We start from the raw sequence: 19,637 nt of genomic DNA on the forward strand, positions 1-19,637 counted from the left end.
TAAAGCTACTAGAGTTGGTGTGGAGCATTTTCACTGGCCACGACGTTAACTACGGTTAGATACTATGGGATGAATTCTTGCAGTACATTCCCAAAGAGAGTCCAAGAGAAAATCCTACCGAACTCACTTTTTCTAGGTTCTGGTCTCTTTGCATCTCAGATCTTCATGCGGATGCAGGACTTAGCATGGGCAACGACACCAATCTCTTCATCACCAAAGATCTGAAAAGGTACAATCCCTCAACTGATCAATCTGTTTTTGGACCCATCAGACGACTACCAGTCCACATTCTATCTTCCCTTGGTCTTAAAACCCCTGAAGTCACAGACCATATAGAGGCTACGGAAGGTATTAGCCAATACCTTTCTACCCCGACTCTACAAGCCATAATCGCACTCACCATCCCTGGTAGTACCGCAGTCCCATCCTCCACCACTCTATCCAATTTATCTCAAAGACGAAAGAAGTTAGCCTCAGCCCATCAAGGCCCCCGCAACGTCTCCAAGAAACAAAGAACTACAAAGAAGAAAGATACTCCAAAACAAGCTGAACCCTCAAAGAAAAGAAAGATCATTCAAACTGTGCCCTCAGATGACGAATCATTCGAACATCAACTTCACTCTCCCTCTGAAAGTGATTCTGATGAGGATGCACAACCCATCTCCATCCTTAAGAAAAGAAAAACCAATCATACAGGCCAAATGCGTGACCGGACTGATACCGAAGCCTCTCAAAAGGCTCCGGTAGTCCTTGGGGTAGCCGCAAACCCATTCAATACCACCATCGAATTCCACTCAGACTCAGAAAGTGAGTCTGTTTCATCTCAACGTGGAGACTCACCCCCAACTCACTCCCAAGGGGATGGAACTGGTTCTCGCCCTAAGGTCTCCAGGGCTTCCCGTCCTCACTTCTTTTCCCCTTAGGAGTTGAACTCCGTACTTTTGTCTGTAACCCAAACACTGCAAACACCTTCCCAACCGCAAGGCACTTCTTCCGCCTTTGCCAGAACTGAGCCGAGGCCAAACTTGACCACTGGTCAAGGAGACAGAGGAAGCTCAGGAAATCCTACTCTGCTTACATCTTTTACAGGTGGTTTAGGCACGGTGAGCACCAATGTGCAAGGATCTGTGGACGCGAGGGACACCTCGGTGCGTTTCCAAGGATTTGATGGTGATGAATCGAATGATTCATGGCTACATTACACTCCGGTATCTGACTTCGACATCAAGAAATATGCCGCTTTCCGTAGGGCATTTCAAGCAAGGAAGGATAAGAAAACCAAGCAACTTCAACAAAAACAACAGGAGATCCAATCCGTAGCCAAATATTGGGCGGACGCAATCAACAATGCCAATACCGTAGCCACCATTCTCAAAGTACAAGAGTGGATGACCGCAATGGAGGAGACGATCCGCAAGGCTCAGTCCACTCATGATGGTGAAGGTACATTTAAGCTCCCTCCAACTCCAACTCCAACTGTTAGAGATTCACAAGAGGAGGGAACCACAATCGAAGTTTGCTCTGCTCCTACCTTCGGATTCGACGATTTTAATCTCAATGAGGTAAATCAACCTAATCCTTCTGATCATGACTTAATGATGTTTGATGAAGAAGAAGAATCTAGTGGCTCTCACCATTCAACCTCCAAGCCAAAAGAGAAAAAGAAGAAAAAGAAGATGGTTGTGTCCAGGAAAGAGTTTCCGAGTCTACAAGACAAAGTAGACCAGATTCTAGCTGCGGTCAAGCCCAATCAACCGCAACCTGAAGACGTTCCAGGACCGCAGTCCTTAATTGAAAGAATTGAAAGACTAGAAACCCATGAACGATTGGCTGCTGAACGCATTTCCCCTGAAAGTTTATGTGGGAATCTGATCGCTGGATACAAGTAGCCAGGCTGATCACAAGCAATTCATGGCTGCTGCGGAGCGCCTCATCTCTGAGGTATCCACAATCAAGGCAAACTTACAGACTGCCATTGCGGACCAATCTACTTACACGCAAAAGCTGATAGCAGAGACTCACACTGCATATGAGTCCACCATCTCAGTCCTTCAATCCACAATCAACAGACTTCAACGATATTTATCGTCAAATTTTCATGGCCCGGAGATTCTTCAACTCACAAAGGAGATTCATCGAATCCACTTCAACACCGCCATCCCAGAGAATCAACAACTGGATGATGCTCTTAAAGCCCAATTCCAGGAGGTGTGTGCCAAAGTCGATGGTCTCAAACTATGGCTTGAGGAAGCCCCGACGTTGCATTCCTCAAGAGGGGGAAGTGATGAAGACCATCACTCAAACAGTGTCTCTCACGATAGAAGCCCCCCCATCATAACTGAAAAAATTCCCTCACCGCAACCATCTCCTCATCAAACACCACCGCATCAGACACCACCACATCAGTCTCCACCGCAACAGAAAATCACTCAAGAAAGTTCACCTGAGCGACCGGAGACTCCTCCCCACTTCAAAAATCTTGCATCTGATATGTCATCCGAACACTCCAACGACTCTCCCACAACGAAACAAAAGAAAGAAGATTGGAAAGAAGCCAAGTTTGCTGAACTCATCTGGAGAGAGAACGGACTCGACATCACCCTGGATGAATCTTTAATCAACTCCTGGATCAATCCCCACCGAAGACTGCTGGATGATGACTAAAAACCTTACCTTACCTATGCTGAACCCCCTTCTGATGGCTACTGGGATGTTCCAATCTCCCCAAATGCTAAATACTTCACTGTATTTGAGCAGCTTGACCGTAGCCTACCCGATCACAAGAGACTGCCTATGGAATTCGAAAGACTTAACCGTTTCTATGCCAAACATGCTTCTTCCATAGAGAAAATCTGGTCTAATGATAGACCATCCGCAGTCAAGAACTTTAAGCCCCGAAAATTCATGAAAGCTGACTTCATTTAGTACACGCTTACAAGAAGGAATCAGGACTATGTCCGCACCCAAGCTGACTTCCCATGTATGAATCCAGAAGAAGTCTTCCTGATAGCAAAGGTGTTCAAAAACAAAAGCGAGAAGTATCCGAAGATGAAGGTAGCACTTGAAAGGGCAAGCACATTTCTGAGGGAAACCGTCTGTGACTTTGCAAAAATCGATGCAGACATCTACCCCACAATTGCTAAAAAGTTCGATCTACCACCACTTGATCCAGCAGGAATGCCTACCGAAGGTTATCAAGAGAGATCCTTAGGTGCAACAAACTTCCCAGAACTTGGAGTCATTTTCAAAAGGAAGGTCGATAAAATCAAATACTTCATTCCTATGACTGCCATGAATCGTCTCACAAGGAAGCAACATGAAATTTGTCGAACCGCAGTTGAAAGATCAAAGCACACGACTGCCGAAGTCAAGTTCGAAATTTTAAGAAGGATCACATGGTTGGAAAATATCAGAAAGTTTTGGTGGATTATGATCAAGTTCTTAAAACTTGATAACTGAAGAAAAGTTAGAGGTCACCTAGGGGGAAATTGTAGAATCATAAAAGTGACCCTCTTGAACTTCAGCTACCGCATCCCTCAAGAATCCGTAGTCAGACCTCCTTCAGCAACCGCACCCGAAGTCATCATCAACCGCAGTCACTCTTACTTAGTAGATTACTTTACTTTTATTGTAATACTCTCTATTGTCCAGTATGCCTTGCATGGCTACTCTTAGAGATTTGATCCATGTAACTCCTGAGTCTCTATATATAGAGCTCAATCTTTGTTATTCAATACACTTTCTACATCTTCTACAATCTATCGCAACTTCTATGCTATCAAATATATCTCTCATCTCTATCTGATTACGCACCTTAAATCTCTCCTTACTCTCAAAGTTCACTAGAAAATTACTGAATATTATTACTCTTCAGAGCAAGTCATTCGTGACTTAATCACTAAGTTCGATCTCACTTACTAACTTGGTCTGAATGCATTCCATGTTATGAATCAACTTATGTGTATACTTGATATATCACCTGCTGTCATTTATATTTCCTTACATTTCCGCAACTAACTCTCTAGCTATCTAACTCATTAACTATTATTATTGTTGAGCTTTTAGATCCTTTGAGATAAACTATTCCGCAACTATACTTGTTCTAACGTTTGTTCAAGTGTGTCTCAAGTTTTTCTCTTAACAAAAGTGTGAGTATTCCGTCTATCTTCTAGTTATCCATGTTAGACACTAGATCCTAGCCTTGAAACAACACCAATCTCATCATCAAAGAGAGTTTACGGCCAGGAGCAATCTCCCATGGCCGGAAACCCTAATAAATGGTCAAGAATTGAGCCCTAAACCCATCTAGACACTTGCTAACCATTTGAACACTTGAATCTTTGAAACCCCTTGCCTTTAAGACCCAAAAAAACACCATTTGGAGAGTTTACGGCCATACACTTTTGGTGTCGCCGTAAACACCTCAACTCCTCCTAGAAAGTTGGTTTTGCTCATCCTCTTGTAGAGAAATAGTCCCTCAAGCTTCCCTATCATTCAAACACCCTCTTAAGCACCTTTTACCATGAGTTTATGGCCCAAAGCTCCATGGCCGTAAACCCATGGCCGTAAACACCAAATGATGTCCTTAAACATCCCTTTGATAAATCACATGTGATTCCATCACTTAGTCCAAGTCCCTAGGGGTGTTTCCTTTCATATAGTTGCTTATAAACACTATATTCATTCCAATACATGCCATATATGTCATTTAGGACTCGTTTGTGTCTCGAGACTTCATTCGTGGAACTTCTCATCCTTACACGCATATTCGTTTGAATCACCCACATAAGGTGAGTTCATACCCTTATAATGAATCTTTTAACTGTTTTAAATGCTTTTAAGGGGGGGGGAATACAAGTTGAACACAATGATAATTGTGTAATTGTTTGTTATAAACATTTTTCAAAAGATTGCTTATGTCTTTTATAAGTGATCAAAAGATTTCAAAAACTCTTTTAAAGTTATGTTACTTTATAGTTTAACAAAACTCCGTTTTTAAAGTACACGCATAACTTAGTAGTAAAATGAGTCTTTTCAATAACAGTTCAAGTAAAATACTAGTAAACTATAAGGGGTATAGTTTAGAGGTTCAGTTCATACTAGATGCTAGAACATATTATAAAGAGAAACAAGGATGTAGATACAATACACGATAACATATAGAGAAACAGGGAGGTAGATACAATACACAATAACATAAAGAGAAACAAGGAGGTAGATACAATACATGATAACAGAAAGAACATACTAAGATACTATAACAGAACGAACATACTAAGATGTTGTAGCATAGAACAACTACATGATCTAATTATACCAATGAATCACTACCTCATTGTTCTAAACAAAAGGTGATAGTAAAATTGGGTATACATGATCATATAACTTAAATGTGAGCCTACTTCACGGCTCAACAACTGGTTTGCTGAAGTCGCGTTTGGTTCCCAGAATCTCTTGCAGGGAGAGCGTATAGTATGGGGACTATGCATCACATTATGACCTTAATTAAACAAACATGTTTTAAGGTAATCAGTAATGCAGAATGTCGGTTCATAAGACAACTGAGTACTTATATTTTCCAAATACTTTTATTTTGTGAAAGTTCCACTTGAAAGTCAATGCAAACTATTTTCGAGTCAAGATAGTTATAAACTAGGGAAAACTTACATTTTACGAAGGACAAATATAACAGTCGAGTCTAGTACATTCAGTAGAAAGGGGGCCTATAATGCTAACTTTATGATTCCTTAGTGTATGCATTCAGTGATATATATTAATCGGATCCGACAGGTAGTAGGATGTGTGTCTTCCGGTTCATTTCCTGTTCCTTGTTTGGTTGTGGGCTTAGAGCAGATTCACCCAGCCTACTATCTATCCGATCTTAGCTATATATATGTTCCGTATACACCAAGTAATCATAAGGGGTACCAGGTATGGTCCAGGTCATAGGACACTAAATCATTGCACCGTTTTCTAGTACAAAACATACTTTTCAAATAAAGAACTTTTGGTATTCAAAACTAGAAACTTACCAGTAAAGGGTTTAATCCATTTTTATTAAACCAGTATAACTTAAAAGAGCTTAGGTGGTTAATTCTATAATACCTTAGTTTATACATCAAGGTTATATATAATTAATATCCGATAAGTAGTTGGATGTGTGGTTTCCGCCTCATTTCATGTTCCTTGTTTGGTTGTGGGCTTAGGGCAGATTCACACAATTAACTATCTGTTCAATATTAGATTATATATAGCTAGTATAAACTAAGTGATTATAGAAGGAACTATTATGGTTACCATTTTATTATAAGAAATAAGGGTTTTCTTATGGAATCTTTTCATCAAGCTAAAGGAACACTTACAGTTAACTCCGTGAGTACGAAGTGAATACGCCAGGGTTATATACAACGATGACCTAACAAACAATGGGATGTGTGTCTTCCACCTCATTTCCTATTCCTTGTTTGGTTGTGGGCTTAGGGCAGATACACATAATCGATTGTTTGTTTACTCTGGGTTTTATATAACTTTTATTCATTTAATACTCATAGAAGGACTGTAGAGTCATTTTTACTTATCTTTCATCAAAGCAGGAAATATAGGATTTCCTGGAGGAACAGGAAAACTTTTCTAAACAGAACTTACTACAACCTACTATAACATTCTACAACTTTATTACAACTTACTTACATCACTAAAATCTTATGAACTCACCAGCTTAAGTGCTGATCTACGCTTTCAAAATAACTTGTATTCTCAGGAGTCCAGTAGACAGGTTCGCGCACTGGGATTCAGAAGATGGAGCAGTATAGCTTCATGTCTTTTTGTTATTTGCTATGTATTCTATATTATGTGAATCACATACTTTGTAAACACTTTCTTTCTAATGAAATGGTTGTTTATTACTTTGCTTACTATGATGCATGTCTTGTGATACTAAACATGACGTCCTCCACCCAAGAACGTTTCCGCCGTTCCGGTTTTGGGGTGTGACAATTTCAAATGGCGGTCGATCAATACTGGCATGATAACTGTTGTTGTAGGAGAAGTCGGCCAGTGGAAGGTAAGTATTCCAACTGCCTCTAAAATCCAACACACAAGCCCGGAGCATCGGTCTGAGGGTGGTATGTTGTACTAAAATGCAATTGATTACCCAACTCCTCATGAAACTTGCTCCAAAACCTGGAGGTGAAACAAACATCCTAATCCGAGACCACCGAAACTGGAACCCCATGCCTAACTACCACCTCCCAGAAATAAATGTCAACTAATTTTTCTGCGGATATGCTCTCGGCAATCGGAATGAAATGCACTCTCTTGGTCAGTCTGTCCACTATGACCAAATGAGAATCAACATCACACACTATCCTTGGAAATTTTGTGATGACATCCATAGTGTTCTCTTCCCACTTCGATGTGGGAATGGGTAAAGTTTGCATCTTGTCATGGGGTCTTTCGTGCTCGGCCTTGACTTTCCTGCAAGTCAGCCATCGCTAAACAAACCAACATATCTCCCTCTTCATACAAGGCCACCAATACCTCAACCTCAAATCCCAGTACATCTTTGTGGCCCCAGGATGAATAGAAAACTTTGACTTGTGCACCTCCTGAAGAACCTTCTGTCTCACACCACCTAATACCAGGACCCAAAGTATACTGCACCGAGTCAAAAATCCTCGGGTGTCCTTAACAAACAAAGGGATCTGCCCCCTGATCCGCTCGACCTTTCAGGTCTCCTTTTTCAAACTCTCAATCTGAGCTTCCTTGATCAAATCCAACAAAGGCGAGGTGACAATCATCCTCAAACAGAAATCTCTGATAGGTGTACTTGTTGCCTTGAGGCTCAAAGCATCAACCACCACATTGGCCTTCCTAGGGTGGTACATGATCTTGCAATCGTAATCCTTTACCACATCGATCCATCTTCGCTGTCGCATATTCAAATTCAGCTGGTCCATCAAATACCTCAAACTCTTGTGGTCGGTGTAGATAGTACACCAAACCCCATATAGATAGTGCGTCCAGATCTTGAGGGCAAAAATCGTGGCCCCCAATTCCAAATCATGAGTGGGGTAGTTCGCCTCATGAGGCTTCAGCTGCCTTAAAGTGTAAGCAATCATGTGACGCCTCTGCATAAGAACAGCTCCCTAACCAAAAATAGAGGCGTCCCAGTATACCAGAAACTCATCCAAACCCTCAAGGAGCGCGATAATCGGGGCCTAACACAATCTCTGCCTCAGAGACTCAAAAGCCAAATGCTGATCAAGCTCCCATCGAAAGGTCACATGATTCTTTGTCAAACAGGTCAAAGGCTCAAGAATAATGGAGAAATCCTAGATAAATATCTGATAATACCCCACGAGACCTAAGAAACTCTGAATCTTAGAAGCGGTCCTAGGAACCTCCCAACGCATCATAACCTGGATCTTGGCCGGGTGAACAAAGATTCCCTTCTGGTTGATGATGTGCCCCAGAAACTGCACCTCGCGTAAACAAAACTCACATTTGGAGAATGTGGGATAAAGCCTCTCCCTCCTCAGGGTCACCAGCACCTCTCGCAAATGCTACTCGTGCTGCTCCTTGGTCCTGGAGTAGAAAAAAATGTCATCAATGAAAACAATCACAGACCGATCCAACATCGGCCTGTTTATGAGATCCATGAACATTGCTGGTGCATTGGTGAGCCCGAAAGGCATCACCACGAACTTATAATGACCATAACGAGTCCCGAAGGCTGTCTTCTACACATCCTCATCACTGACCCTCATCTGGTGATATCCTGATCGTAAATCAATCTTGGAAAACCAAGATTTACCCTGCAGCTGATCAAATAAAACGTCAGTCCTCAAAAGTGGGTAACGGTTCTTCACTGTTATCTTATTCAACTCCCAACAATCAATGCACATTCTCTGTGAACCGTCTTTCTTTTTCCCAAATAGAATCGGTACTCCCCACGGAGAACTGACTTGTACGGATAAAATTCTTGTCTAGCAACTCTTGCAGCTGCTTAGAAAACTCCTGCATCAGAGGTGGTTCCATGTGATACAACGCCTTGGCTATCGGAGCCGAAACGGGTACCAAATCAATCCGAAACTCAACCTACCTCTTAGGAGAAACTACAGGAAAATCCTCGGGGAAAAACATCAAGAAAATCCCGCACAATGGGTAACCTGCTCAACTCTGTCGTGTTCTCAACCTGCGTGTCAGAAATATAATCTAAGAACCCAGAACAAACCTGCTGCAGATATATCCAGGCCCTCGCAGCTGAACAGAGAGCTGGCCTATGTGAATCTCTCTCACCAGAAATAGTCATATCTCCCCCACTTGGGGTTCGAACTCCAACCAACTGTCGCTCGCAATCAATCACGACCATATTTGGGCCCAGCCAATCCATCCCGGAGATAACCTTCGATCCTCTCAAGGGAATCAACAACAAATCAATAGATAACCTCTCGCTAAACATGTTTACGACACACCCATAGAAAACCCTCGAAGCACTCATGGTACGGTCATCCGCAATCTCCACCTCTAGGGGAAAATCCAAGGTCCCTGGAGCATCTTGAAACTTCTTGCTGAGTGCAAGAGATACAAACGATCGAGTAGACCCCGAATCAAATAAAACATGAGCAGACAAACCATTGACCAAAAAGGTCCCTATACAAGATCATAATAAACATAACCACAAACAAAGGAAGCAATAAAATATAGGGTTAAAATGCATACCAGTAAGTACATCCGACGATACACAGTCCTCATCGGTGGTCAGCTGAAAAGCCATGCTCTTCACCACAGGAGCCTCCGCCTTCCCATGGCGGCCATCAATAATCCTGAAGATGGATGGCATAGGCGCCGCCACTACTCCCCCGGACAACCTTGGACAATCGACCGTATTATGGTCGATCTGATTGCAAAATAAGACAATAAGAGCACTCTTGTAGCAATCCCTGCTCACGTGGCCCTACTGGCCACAATTAAAACATACAGAACCCGCTAATCGGAAAGCTCCATTGTCCGGCCTGTCGCACTTGGTGCAACGACCCCGACCCTACTACCACGCCTTTGGTTTGGGCATCGGAGGTCTTGGGCCTCTTTACCTGGCCTACTGCTGTCTGAACCTGCTACAGATTCCGCTTCGTCCGGAGCTCCAACTTAATCTCCCGCTCGCGGGCCTTCTCGATCATAACGTTCAGGGTCTTGCACCCCAAAAAGCTCTCGAACTCCGTAATATTATCCCTCAACATATCATTATATATCGTCTTCCTCATCTCCTCATCAACATCATACTACAGGACCAATAATGCTTTCTCCCTGAAGGTCCTGGAACTCCCACCCCAACTACTTCACGTCGATAGCTACTACAAACACCTTCTGAAACCTATAGAGAAAGTCCTACCATGTCATCACAACCATGTCTTCTGTCCCTACCGCTCGGGTAACCTCCTCCCACCAGTCCCGCGTTCTGTCCCTCATTAGGCATGACGCGACTCCCACCTTTGCCCCCTAAGGGCAAATATCACACCCCCAAACCAGACGGCGGAAACGTCCGGGGGTGGATGACTTAATTTGTAGTATCACAACACATGCATTATAGTAATCAAAGTACAAACAACCATTGCATTAATAAGTATAAGTTTTTACATATGTGTTCAACCAATGTATATTGACACCAAAATATAGTAAAAACTGAAAGACGCAAATCAAAACTGCTCCGTCTTCTCAAAAGCTCGGGATGTACCTGTCTACTGGTTCCCTGAGAATACAAGTAATTTGAAAAGAGAGTATCAACATAAATTTGAGTGAGTGCATAAGTATGTATGTTTGAAAGTTTGTTTTCTATTCCTTCAAAGTATTTACTATTCCAGAAAATCCTATATTTTCTGCTGTAACTAGAAAGTAGTTTTAATCCCATAAAACCGTTCTGTGTATGTATTTTTGTAATTATAAAGTAGTGTAACATAGTTTTAATTCACAATAAAACTATAAAAGTACATTTTTTGTATAGTATGTTTTCTCTGTTTTGTAAACCAGTGTTCTGTATTTGTATTCCTCTGTAAAACCTGAAAATGTAAGTGTGCTTGGCTCCACCAGCTGTAATTGTAAACTGTATTATTGTAAAACTAGTACTTTGAAATTGTACTAAAGTTTTAAGTAATTATACGCTAATCGCTTGGTTAAATATCTTTTTAATGAGTTATTATAACCATACTATGACTAGATGGCCTGAAACAACGCTTTGAAGGCGTCAAAACTGTTGACAACAATTGTCACTCGTGGGCGTGTATGCCCGGCTGTAGCTAGCAGTCTGAGTGCGGGGCTGTCAATCCCAATATAGATATATACACACTTGTTTCCATCCCCGAATGGAGATTCTGGTTATAATATCAGGACTTTAACTATGTTGTTTAAATAAATAAACAACCTGAATCTATTGTCTCATAAATGATTGTAAGCATATTAACGATTATGTATAATAATGAAAACCCAATCATTCTGAAGTAAATGATTGTAAGTATGTTCCTTATTCTGTACACTTGGAATATAATGTAAGTTGTAGACCCTTGTTTAGTTTTGAATCAAACCCCTTGTTCTTGTAAAACAATGTACTTTACTATACTTGACTCATCAGTTAGTGTTCTTGAATCATAAATTATACCTATTATAATTTATATGTGCTTTCTGTATTGATACTAACTGTTCATGAATGCAACCCTTTGCTCAACATGTTACAAAGGGTATTGAAACTGAATCAAATAACCTTTATATTTGTATACATATACAAATATTAAAGTCATTGTCCTACCCGTTCGGCTAACGACCCTCCACCAGTCACGGAAGCGATGGGTGAGAGTGGACACCCATTAAGCTTCCATTTTATAGGCAACAACCTTATACCCCCTTATAGTCCGGCTTCGTGAATGAGGCCTACTAACAATAAAATGACTTGATCTTACATATATATATATATATATATATATATATATATATATATATATATATATATATATATATATATATATATATATATATATTAGTAACTTATAATCTTATAAACTATAAGGATTGAATTTTAACTTTTAAAATTCTAGGGGTTGGAACTAAAGTTTTCTAAAGTGACTTTACATGTTCCAAAACTTGAGGTCAAGTTTTGTAACTTTCAAAACCTTTCAACTTTCATAACTTATGAGTTATTAGTATATTAAAATGAAGACTCTTCATTTTATGTAACCTATGTGTTCATTGATGGATTTTAAAAGAATGACTTTTGGTAATCCATAACTTGAGGACAAATTATGGATTCCATTAAAACACAAAATGATCAAGAATTAACTAATAAAATTTTTTGCAAATAATTCCTATGATCTTCTAAACTCATAAGTGTATGAATATTCATATCAACAATTTCAAGAATCATAAATAACACATACAAAACTTGAAATTTTGATAATAGCCATTGTAAATGGATTAGCATAACCATTACACCATTTAAACAAGTTTTATAAGAGCAAAACAGTTTAGGGTAATGTTTGTAGTCCATTTCCAGCAGTGAAACTCAAAAATCTGCTTTCAGGGCCTCCTACTCGTCGAGTGCAAGAACCTACTCGACAAGTAGGATGAAATAACACATGGAATCGTCGAGTCCCCCCATGGACTCAGCGAGTTGACTCAGCAGAATGCATAAATCTTGAGTTTTTTCAACAATTTGCATCAAGTATCAAGAAAACAAGCGTAGGCTCTGATACCACTGAATGGTTTTGAGCATTATAACACTCCTAAGGTGTACATGAAACCCTAGAAACCTTGGATCTATGTTTTCTCTAAGATACATGCAAATAATAAATTTCCAAGTGAGCCTAGCCCATTCCAAATGAGTATTAGCTCACACTATATAAATAGAAAAGCCCATATTTAATTAGTCACCTTTTTTATCACCAAATTAATTCTAAATTAATTTAAGATCAATATTAATTAAATAATATGATTTCATATTAATATATTATTACTTATAATATATTAATAAATCATAAACATACAATTCTCAAAGGATTATCCATACAAATAGTTCGGGTGAAGTGCAACCCAAATGGACCATGCCAGGTGGGGTCAAGTATATACCAAATAAAGTTATGGACTTAGACACCTTTGTTGGGTTTTAGTATACTACAACATCCTATGGTGCACATACAACCCTAAATACCTTGGATCTATGTTTTCTCTATTATACATGCAAATATGAAGTTTCCAAGATATTACCCTATACTAGCATACAAATATCATATACTTGGGTAATATAACAAGTTAGAATACATACCTCTTGATGTATCTTGACTCCATGAGGCTTGAGTGCCTAGTGCCCCAAGTGTGACACCTCAAATGGTTCACACAACACCATGAACATCTTGGAATAACCATGAGAGAAGATATGATAGTTACAAATCGGCTTGCCCTCCATATTATGCACTAGTACCAATTTCACCAACTAATGGGGTCTTTATATAGTGTGCTCATTAGGGTTACACCATGTAAATGACTTTACCCATTCCTTATGCTCCATGGGTTTTAACCTTCATGGAGTATCCATGGGTCACCATATGGGTTAAACCCAACATAAGGAATCATGGATCATGAGCCAACATATATAAGAATGAATGATTTACACAATCAATCCCCATATATTTAATTAGTCTCTTTTTGATCACTCAATTAATTCCAAATTAATTCTTGATCAATACTAATTAAATAATATGATTTCATATTAATATATTAGAACTTATAATATATTAATATGTCACAAATATCCTCTTCTCACAAAAGGTCTATCCAAATGTCCCGATGCCATGCAACCCAAATGGACCATGTCGGGTCGGGTCAAGTACATACCAAATATAGTTATGGACTTAGACATTAATCCAACAGTCTCCCACTTGGATAAGTCTGAAAACTATTATTGTGTATGACTTCATAACCCGACTAGCAATCGTAGCTCTCAAAAGCCGCTGTCGAACTCTGAACAAATCAATGACGCGTCCATTAGATAAGGGATCATTTATTCCTCCATTCTACATATCATATGGACTGAGACATGGATTATAATCATTCTCTCTGTCCATTTGTTGTTTCCCGATTTCCGATTTATGACGACTGACTGATTGAACAGATCAAATCAGTTCTGGCTTGGCCAAGCACTCACATGTGTCATCACTAAATCATCGAGTGGCCCACATATATCGCTTTTATCCAGAAGGTAAAAGGAATGGATAAACTTCAACTCATATGGCTTGTTCTACTACTTGTTGAATCATACATAAAGGCACGTTTTATAACATCGAGTTACCAATGCGTTTTCGTGCAATCAATGTATAACCAACTCATAGTAACAACTCATATCTCTAGGTTTGAAGAATATAAGATATTATCGTCTCATGATCACTAGTGATAAAATCCATGAAGTGATTTAAATGAGCGTGGGTTGAATCCAATACTCAGAACTTATGAGCACTCATGAGTGTTGTAGCAATTCTTGCTATGTCCAACATCTTGGACATCTACAAGCCAACTCATGACAGTCTTGCCTTAATACCTACTTCCAATGTATTAACGACTGTGGATGGTTTGAATAACTTAGTCATTCGGGAAGAATGACCTACTTTATTCTGGAAGTCAAACCATGCAAAATGAAACACAAGAATAATTGAATCCAATATGGTATTAAAACCTATGAATATAAATAGAACACTTTTTATTTATCACCATACTGATTACTCATTATTCATTCTTTCGGTTTTATCAACTTTATACTTGAATTAAAAACACTAGTTGTCCCATGCTCCAAGCATGTACACTATGTTTTTCACAATAATATCTTTTCCATACACCAAGTATGCACTGTATGTTTGTCTATGATCCTTACTTTGTGAAATAAACCAATTGAGCATAATTTCAATGATTCTAATTTCACACTCCCAAATCCTTATCGAAAGTGTGAGAATTTTAAATTCCTATCATTTATCGAAATCTGTTTAGATTTTAAACTTATATGCATTGACCCTCTTGTAATGAATATGTACAAAGTCACAAAGACTTGCCAACAGTCATTATAAGGTATTCCAATGGAGATCAACTCCATGGAAACTAAGTCCCATATTCAAAGTACATTGCTTTGAACATGCTTCTTGCATTAAGTTTTCTAATCTTACATAGATAACTTCCACCTATGGAGACAACTCCATATTCTCATTTTGAATATCACTTCTGAACAAGAGATGCCTCTTTTCAGAATATGTCAATATGGTCCTTCCAAAATTATCACTATACTTCCAACTGTCCCTAAGCAACCAACTTTGGTAAACCTTAGATTGTCCTCGACAATTGCTTAATCATTTTAGTCATATCCAATTCTAGACCTTTTCCCTTTTTAATGTCTCTGGGCATTTGGAAAATTTAGAAAGGACAAATATTATAGCACATGCAATCGATCTTGTACCCAAAGCAAATGGGACACGATTCATTATGTCTCACATAAAGACATGATTCTAGACCAGTCTTTTGCTACAATATTTTTATTTGCCATGTTTTCAAAATTTCACTATGAAGAGGGATGCCGTAATCATAATCGAATTTTGAGAACGCAATATATAGAATTTCCTTAAGTTGAACCAATCCAACATGAAATTCGTATATATATATATATATATATATATATATATATATATATATATATATATATATATATATATATTCTTGACTAAAGATGATTAAGGTCTCAATCTAAGCCTTTAGAACTGAAATGAAGTATATCATCTCCCTTAATTATAGCAAAAAAACTTTTTCAACCCCTACAACTTCACGAATTGAAACTTTTGTTTTCTATAATTAACATTGCTAACTTTCAATACTTATCATAATTATCATGCTCCCACTGACATGATGATTATTAGCATAACACTTATGCTCCCACTAGCTTTGACATGTATCCAGAAAACAGCTGGACTTCTAGAAGTCAATACTTTATTGACTTTCTTACCAATGTTCAGATTTCTGATACGAGATTGCTTTGATAAGACTTTATCAAACTCATACACTTTATCTTAGATAGCTTACAGGTGTGTCTAAACAATTTCAGAACTATGAAAAGGGATGACGTAATCATAGTCTCAATTGTTTAGACCTTTGCCATTTCTCATAAGTCCATGTTAGTGTGTCGGTTAACCACACACGCTCCACCAATGACTTTGAGAATGCAAAAAACACAATTACAATCTACTTAAAATCTACTTAGTGAAAGCGTTTCCTCACCATCATTTTCATGAATCGGAGAGAAACCTTATTACACTTAGATTTTTCATGGTGTAAGTGTTCCTATCCATGTGAATTTGTCATAACCTTAATCACAAGAATATGTCAACACAATAGGTTACAAACCTCAAGTTGTGTGCTAGTGATTAACAATAGGTTTACTCTTGATTAGTTATTGAAACTATTCAAGATCTTTAAGGCTCCCACTGTCCTCTTGACATATAAGATTCTTTTTGTCAAGAACCATTCCTTGATAAAACAAATATTCAAGAGTTAGTGCGGATTCTTATCAAGTTAAACACTTCTCACAATTGGCCTTAGTTGGTCTTTGTCTTATCCAAAACATCACAACTTACCAATTTCAAATATACTAGAGTAAGAAAACATTTTACTCTACATTTGACAAGTGTTTTAAACCTTTCTTAAGATTATGTCACTCAAGTTACAATCTTAGAGTATGACTCTAAGATTTGATTTTGGAATGAAGTATGAATCATCTTCTTGATTTAACCACTTCAACAATTCATGACTCATCTCCTTAGCCAAACAAATGCACTAAGGTGTCCTTAGAGGATCAATTGTGATATGGTTTCATAATCACTAAGATAATCATAAAACAAGATACTCAAGTACTCTCCCATCTCTTCAAATTGGAGAAACTTTTATCTTTCTGCCTTATTTGATTCTTCTCATCCATTCTGCCATACATTAAAACTTTTCCAATGTTTTAGAATTACACTTAAACTTGTAAGCATAACCATATTTACTAAACTTTAGTAAATCATAACGAATAATCTTATTGACCTTTGTGGTGAACTTGATCAGTGCACAACCAAGTATACCCAATCCTTTAGTCCTTCACTCAACTCACACATACATGTGAACAAGGACTTAGTATTAATTTCCCAAAGATGAAAATTCTCATTCATCACACAATACAACTTGCATGATTCCAAGTTTCTATCCAACTGAAACTTGGGTGACGAGAATCTTTCCTTATTTGGTAGATTATGACACTACCACAAATGAAAGAATCAAATCCATTTTCCAATATTACTATCATTGGAAACATATAAACAACAATTTTTCACAAATGCCATTGTAGGGATACTTAAAATAAATCAAAACTTTTTTTTATTTTAAAAACTTGCGGAAAAAACTTATCCTTACAATGCAAATACGTATGAAAAAACATGTTGTTATATATTCCAAAGCAATATATCATAACTCTTAAGCAGCATCTCAAAATTATGATCACCGAACCATGCGATCGAAATCCATCTTCGCGATCAGAATCAGCATACTCTTATAGGAACTTAATAGAGTTAGATAGTGGACTTTACCTGAAGTAGAGTCAAACATTTTGACTTTACCATCCTTATGTACTTATAGGTAAATTGGGCAGCTTTGCAAGCAATGCCCCTTCTTTTGGCAAAAGAAACATATGGAATCTTTGGAAATGGTACATGAAACTATCTCAGACTTATCCTTTCTCTTTACCATTAGGTCAAATGACTTGACCATGGTCGATCCCTTTCCATTGGGAAGAGAAAGCTTTTCTGGACTTCTAATTTTACCATTGTCAATGTCCATGGAAGTTTGTGAAGTTGATCTTCCAATAAAATTTGCTTTACCAGTGCCCCAAATCATTGCTGATTTAGCAGCATCAAGCAAATAGGTAAGATCATTAAGGGTCATGTCTTGATCTGTCATCAGGGTATGACTGAAGAACCAAGTCAACAGCCATCTACCTCGAGACTTCGACACTCGACTCTCCCAGCTTGCCAATAGGGATTGAGTGACCTTGAACTTTTCAAGTATTAGAACTTGTGGGATAGGGAGAATAATTGGAGGAGGTGGAGGAAGTGAAGCATGATTTCTTTTCCCATTAATGCACAGTAAAGGGATTAATCTTTCACCTTGGTTGCCATGTGGGATATGATCTTCATCAGGAAAGCTTTTTCCTAAAGATTTGGGAAGACCATAGTTCTCTTAACTAGACATCTATAATGGGAGAAATTCAAGTTTAGTTGATTTAAAGTCCTTAACATAACACCCAATATGAAATATTAAGGCTAGGACCCAACAACCTATTTATAACTGCAAGAGGGATCTCGTAATCCAAGCTATAAAATAGTTGAAGGTAGGTAAATGACGATTTACCAATTTCCACCTTGAAAACGAAATATAATTAAGTTTTAATTGGATTTGAAACTCCTAGATCTTTTGAGATACATTGAACTTTCAATGGCATGTTTGAATCTCGATTGTGCCCTCTCAAGTTTGTGACTGGGATGCCGAGGATCAAAAACAAGGTGTGAATAACCATGCAAATTAACTAGGTACCCTTAACTTTATCACCTAATTGATGTGCCGGTTAACCACACACGCTCCACCAATCTATGATAAACTTAAGTTACCCTTTGCCACACATTGTCAGTCCCATGTTAGTTTGCCGGTTAACCACACACGCTCCACTAACGACTTAACAAAGGTGCAAAGTGTAATTTCATGGGTTAGCACCATTTCACATTTTCCTAAGTAACTAAGATTGGGAATTTATAAGTGTTTAGTTACTTAGTATTTATCATTATACTTTTAATGCAGGGAGAATTATAGTCTTTATCCTACCCGTTCGGCTAACGACCCTCCACCAGTCAAGGAAGCGGTGGGTGAGAGTGGACACCCATTAAACTACCATTTTATAGGCAGTAACCTTATACCCCCCCTTAGAGACAGGCTTCGTGAATGAGGCCTACTAATGGTAAGATTGACTTATTCTTATACATATCTATATAATTAAAATTATAATAATAGTATAAGGGTGTATTTTAAACATTTAAAATACTTGGTGGTTTAATCTATTAATTAAACTATACTCTTAATTTAATTAAACTTAAACCATGTCTTTATGGAATTATTAACTCTTTTAATTAAACACTTTAATTAATTTAATGAAGTCCATAAAGTTTGAATTTTAACTTTTAAAAATTCTAAGGGTTGGAATTAAAGTATACATGGGGAGTTAACTTTACAAATTCCAAAACTTGAGGGCAAGTTTTGAAACTTTTCAAAACTCTTGGATTTTCATAACTTATGAGTTTAATTATGGTTTAATGAAAAACCTTTCAAGTTCCATAACTTGAGGACAAGTTATGGAAGAAATAAAATCATTTAATGATGACATTAAAAATATAGACTCTTCCATCTTCATAACCTATGAGACTTAATGACACTTTAAAAAGAAAAACTCTTCATTTTCCATAAATTGAGGACAAATTATGTAGTTCATAAAAGCCATTAAGATCAAATATTCCCATTAACACAATAATCAAATAATTTTT

The sequence above is a fragment of the Lactuca virosa genome, chromosome 1, assembly GCF_052849685.1.
Source record: "Lactuca virosa cultivar CGN04683 chromosome 1, Lactuca_virosa_CGN04683_v6, whole genome shotgun sequence".
Taxonomy (NCBI): domain Eukaryota; kingdom Viridiplantae; phylum Streptophyta; class Magnoliopsida; order Asterales; family Asteraceae; genus Lactuca; species Lactuca virosa.